We start from the raw sequence: 5,973 nt of genomic DNA, 5'->3' as shown, positions 1-5,973 counted from the left end.
ATTTTCATATTTCTCTGTCTCCAATATCATTCCAAAATTATTCTCTCTAATTCCCATGACCAGGTTGGAAGGAAGAGAAGATGAATTGGGGGAGAAAGGATACCACCACTCAGCAGCCTGATCATGATATCCTTATCGTAAGCATGGTGTCCAAATAACCAGTTGTCTTGTGGTGAATATCACTGAACTGGGGCGGATTTTTTTACTAAATTGTATACTGTGGACCTTTCCATTGATTTTCTAATTAATGAAAACTAAGCTGATAAAGTCGGTTCTTCTACTTTTGTAAATCAGTGATTGTATGACTGGATGAGAATAGGATATATTAGAATACATAGAATCACAGTTTGGCAATCTATATCCCTTTGCTCTAAAAGGCCCTGAACTGCCATGCCTATTACAAATGGCACCGTGTTCATGCCCTCTGTGTTGACCTTCATTGGGATCCCTGGTCTGGAGACTATACAGTGTTGGATAGGCATTCCATTCTGTGCTATGTACATCATTGCTTTGGCGGGAAATTCTCTGCTTTTGATCATCATCAAAACTGAACCCAGCCTCCATGAGCCTATGTATATCTTTCTGGCCATGTTGGGAGCTACAGATATTGCACTTAGCACCAGCATTGTCCCTAAGATGCTTGGAATTTTTTGGTTCCACTTGCCAGAGATCTATTTTGATGTTTGCCTCTTTCAGATGTGGATCGTCCACATGTTTCAGGGTATCGAATCAGGGGTCCTGCTGGCTATGGCTCTAGACCGCTATGTAGCAATCTGTTATCCTCTGAGACATGCTACCATATTCACCAACAACTAGTCACGCACATTGCAGTTGGAGTGACACTGCGGCCTGCCATTCTGGTCATCCCATGCTTATTGCTCATAAAGTGTTGTCTGAAATTTTACAGAACCAAGTTAATATCCCACACCTACTGTGAACACATGGCCCTTGTGAAGCTTGCCACTGAAGATGTTTCCATCAACAAATTCTATGGTCTCCTTGGAGCCTTTATTGTTGGTGGCCTGGACTTCATTTTGATCAGCCTCTCCTATGTACAAATATTTATCACTGTTTTCCACCTGCCCCAGAAAGAGGCACGTCTGAAGGCATTTAATACCTGTGTTCCCCACATATGTGTCTTCTTCCAGTTCTATCTCCTGGCTTTTTTTTCCTTTTTCACCCACAGGTCTGGATCATATATTCCATCATATATACATATTACCTTATCCAACCTTTACCTACTGGTTCCACCTTTCCTCAACCCCCTTGTCTATGGGGTGAAGACCAAACACATCCGAGATAAGGTAGTAAAAATGTTCTGTTCTAAAGACCAGGCTTGATATTTGATGGACATACTTCCTCTTACAGATTTCATGGCTCATCTATTGTTCTATGTGATGTGAAAATCCAGTTAATAGTTTGGAGTATTGTCATACTTCATGAATGAATGAATGAATGGTTGTATTAAATAATCCCACAGGATATTGGGTTTATGTTAGAAGGCAGTTTTTAGAAATTGAGGATATAGAAGAACAGATAGGACACTGAAATACTAAATGCTGGCTATAAGAAAAGCCAGAATACATGACTTCCTTAGCACCTGATCCTGTTTGGGGCAGAAAAGACAAATCGAGGTCCTTTTGCAGATTGTAGTGGAACGTAAGACTTAACACTGATTGTTTTATCAGAGCACTATATCAACCTCCTTTATATAATATACAAGTCCAAATACATTTTTTCTCCAACTATTCTAAAATCTTCCTACTGTTTACTTTTCCCTTAAAAATTCATCCCTTGAATATATCTTTGTTAAATATAGTTGGAACTATGTTTGATATAATGATCTATACATATCTCTTTGTTCTCAAATCCTATCTCTACTAAATAATTCATGTTAAATCAATTTGCTTCTTCTCTTAACTTATAATATATTTGCTCCTCAAATCTAGGACTAAGGCATATAATGCCATGCTAATCTTTTTATTCCTCTTCAGTGTTCATTTAATTTTTTATTTGTATAAAAAGCAATTTGAAAAATGCTCTGGTATTTGATCTTTTGTTGTGGGGGGGATGTGAGGGTAAGTTTTAGACTTCTTATAAACATCATTATTCTTAACTTTTGTTCAAATTTTTCCCGATTCAACCAACAATAACCCTTTCATCTAAGAAACCTGGACAAACCATAAGTGACTCTTAATCTCACAAAACAAACTGAGGGTTGCTGGGGGGAGGGCGTTTGGGAGAAGGGGGTGGGATTATGGACATTGGGGAGGGTATGTGCTTTGGTGAGTGCTGTGAAGTGTGTAAACCTGGTGATTCACAGACCTATGCCCCTGGGGATAAAAATATATGTTTATAAAAAATAAAAAATTTAAAAAAAAAAAAAGAAAAGAAAAGAAACCTGGTCAGAAATTCTGGTGGCTAAGATTCTCATTATATTGGTTTTCCAAAGTATGCTTTTTTTTTTCATACAAAGCAAAGTACATTTTGTTATGCATTAAGGGGATTATATACCAATGATAATATTTCATAGAGAAGCAGTATTTTGCAAGACCAACAAAAGTAAGGACAAAGAGTAAAATATGTATCAAGAATATTTGATACAAAAAGCAGATTTCAGTTTGGTAAGGGAGAAAACTATTGTGGAAGTTGGTTACATGCATGAGTTCTGAGGTCAAAATGACTTGGTTCAAAATATTATTTTGCCACTTATGAACTACATGTGTTGGAATACAACTGATTGCCATAAATTCAGCAACTAAACTATCAACAAGGAAAAATAACAGGAGTTTCATTGGTAACAAGAGACTGGGTAGTCATGGTGTAACAAAATGAAAGCATCTATGTAAGGCCCTTCCCATGGGGTGTGGTAACTGGTGAGGACTCAGGAGGGATTATCACAGTCATCATGGTCATCACCATCATTTTTATATTAATGAAAGTCCACATCACTCCTACTGTGCTTGAGCTGAAATGCTGGACCAACACTTTTCAATTTATTCATACCACACCAAAGTTAATTAAAAAAAACAAAAAAACAAAAAAAAGGCTTTATGTATGACCCAGTCTGTGGTCCTTTTCATTCACTTGTACTTGTTGACTGAAGTGTTATTATACCTCTATCTCTATCCATATTCACATAGCTGTGTGTGCATAGTCAAGTTTGTTAGTTTTAGGTGACTTTATATTTCTATCATTCGATATCTTCGCTTGTATTTTCAGCTTTAATACAAGTGTGCGTGCAAATGTTCCATTATGAAAGTGAATTACTTTTTGTCTCCTGTTTGAGCTGCTGATTTCCTTGAATTTTGTATTTTTCAGCTCTGGGTAGTGAAACACTTCCTTTATTTAGTGCATGAAGATCTAAAGTTGAGGGATCTTCCTTGTTGATTGACCTTTATATCACTGTGAAACCCTTCTCCTTCGTGTTCTCAGAAAATCTCGGGTTTGTTATTTTCTACTAGCCTTTATTTTAGCTCAGTAATCCTGGCTTCTCCTCTGTAATTCTGTATTCCTGAATTATTAGGTTTAGCTCTTGTGCTTCAAAATTTTCTAACGTCCATCTGATTCATTTTATCTGTCTCTCTTTATTTTAAGTTTTAGTATATTCTATCTTCCTGGCAAAATTCCCCAACTCTTTATTTTAAAAAATTAATAAATTCCTCTGTAATCCATCCTTTTATTTCCTTGAACCCATTAAGCATTGTCGCTTTAAAATCCCTGACTGCTGTTTACAATAAATACACGCGTGGATGACTCTGTTTCTTCTGTTTTCCCCCTTGTTTCTGAACTCATGTTCCTGTCTCTTGCTGTACCTACTAATTTCTTATTGGGTGTTAGACTTTGTATATGAAAATGATGAAGACCAGATGAAGTTATATTGTCCTCCAGTAATAATTCAGCCATTGATCTGTGATGAACTCCATATAGGACTTCTACCTTGATCTGATCAAAATATGACTGAGTTGAAGCTTATTCTACCACTTTATTGGCCAGTGGCCCTTTTGCATCTAAGGCTTAACCTGCTCAGGCTTTCAGCTGTGAGAAAGGGTATAATCCACAGTATGGGCTATACTCTCTGCCAAGGGAAATAAAAAAAAAAAAAAAAAAAAAAAAAGACTGCCCCAAATTCCTTCTTTATTTTTCAAATGTTCTCTGCATACTGTTTGACTTCCCATTCCATGCAGTTTCAGAGGTTAGCAAATGTTTCCTCTGGAAACTAACACACGTGGTCAGTGTCAGGTCTCTGTTCCTCCTTTCTCAACTGGAATGAGATGTTTTTGTTGCCCACTTTGGTCTTTTATGCTCTACTAGAGGTCCCAAATCTTTGTTTTCTGACTCTCAAAATGAGCTTTCTGCTGGGAGAAATCTTCCTTTGGGGTCAGAAATAGCAGATGGCTCTTGGTGTCAGGAATGGCCAGCAACCCCTGTACTGGCAGATGAAGGATGACTCCAGACTTTTCTGTGAAAGAGAGGAGAAGGCAAGGGGTGTGGGGACCAATGCTCAGGGACACAACCCTTGGCTTTTCTTTGCTCTGGAACTTTTGTAGGTCCTTCAGGATACTCACAAATGCTTATCACTGTTTCTCAGGCAGTGATGTTTGACCAGGGGTCTTACTGGAACTAGGAGGATCTGTTTTGGGGAAAGATTTGCTAATCTGCTTGTTCTAGGAGTCCTGCTAAACATAGCCTAAGGGACAATGCCTACCTCTCTTAGATCACAGGGCCTCTGTTTGGGCTAAGCAAGCTTCCAGAAAGGCAGCTTCCCTGGGCATTTCAATGGCAAAGTGGTCGTGCAGACCTCAGCATTCCCAAGGCCTATTCCCTTCTGTGAAACCTTCCGGGCCTCCCATAACAGCCTCTGTGTAACATTTTTGCAAGCTAGGTATTAATGGCTGAATTCATGCTCTATGTTAAGCCCAACTTCTTGTCAAATAGAGCTTCAAAAAGTCAGTTTTCATGTGTCTGATAGCCATTTGTATGTGTTTATTGGAGAAGTGTCTGTCCATATCTTCTGCCCATTTTTTGATATGATTGTCTGTCTTGTGTGTGTTGAGATTTAGGCTTTCATTTTCAGACACATGAAAAAAAGTTCATCATCACTAGCCCTCAGGTAGATTTAAATTAAAACTACATTGAGATACCACCTTACACCAGTTAGAATGGCCAAAATTAGCAAGACAGGAAACAACATGTGTTGGAGAGGATGTGGAGAAAGGGGAACCCTCTAACACTGTTGGTGGGAATGCAAGTTGGTGCGGCCTCTTTGGAGAACAGTGTGGAGATTCCTCAAGAAATTAAAAATAGAACCTCCCTATGACCCTGCCATTGCACACCTGTGTATTTACCCCAAAGATACAGATGTAGTGAAAAGAAGGGCCATTTGTACCCCAATATTTATAACAGCAATGGCCACGGTCGCCAAACTATGGAAAGAACCAAGATGCCCTTCAAAGGATGAATGGATAAGGAAGATGTGGTCCAGTTACACTATGGAGTATTATGCCTCCATCAGAAAGGACGAATACCCAACTTTTGTAGCAACATGGATGGGACTGGAAGAGATTATGCTGAGTGAAATAAGTCAAGCAGAGAGAGTCAATTATCATATGGTTTCACTTATTTGTGGAGCATAACAAAAAGCATGGAGGACATGGGGAGTTAGAGAGAAGGGGGTTGGGATAAATTGGAAGGGGAGGTGAATCATGAGAGACTATGGACTCTGAAAAACAATCTGAGGGGTTTGAAGTGGCGGGGGGGGTTGGGAGATCAAGGTACCAGGTAGTGGGTATTATAGAGGACATGGATTGCATGGAGCACTGGGTGTGGTGAAAAAATAATGATACTTTTATGCTGAAAATTAAAAAAATGAAAAAAAATTAGAACTCTGGGAAAAAAAAAAAAAAGAAAGTCAGTTTTCTCCAACATCAGAAATACTCTTCTCTTTTTTTATCCATTCTGATACCCTGTGAC

General features: G+C 38.6%; 1 pseudogene; it reads left to right on the top strand.

Moving 5' to 3' along the window:
- The first annotated feature begins 390 nt into the window (after positions 1-390).
- LOC131821244 (olfactory receptor 52A5-like) lies at positions 391-1,340 on the top strand (annotated as a pseudogene).
- The last annotated feature ends 4,633 nt before the right edge of the window (positions 1,341-5,973 follow it).

This window comes from Mustela lutreola, chromosome 1 (genome assembly GCF_030435805.1).
Source record: "Mustela lutreola isolate mMusLut2 chromosome 1, mMusLut2.pri, whole genome shotgun sequence".
Classification (NCBI taxonomy): Eukaryota; Metazoa; Chordata; class Mammalia; order Carnivora; family Mustelidae; genus Mustela; species Mustela lutreola.
The sequence above is the reverse complement of the archived record's forward strand: the minus strand, read 5'-3'. Positions and strand labels throughout refer to the sequence as shown.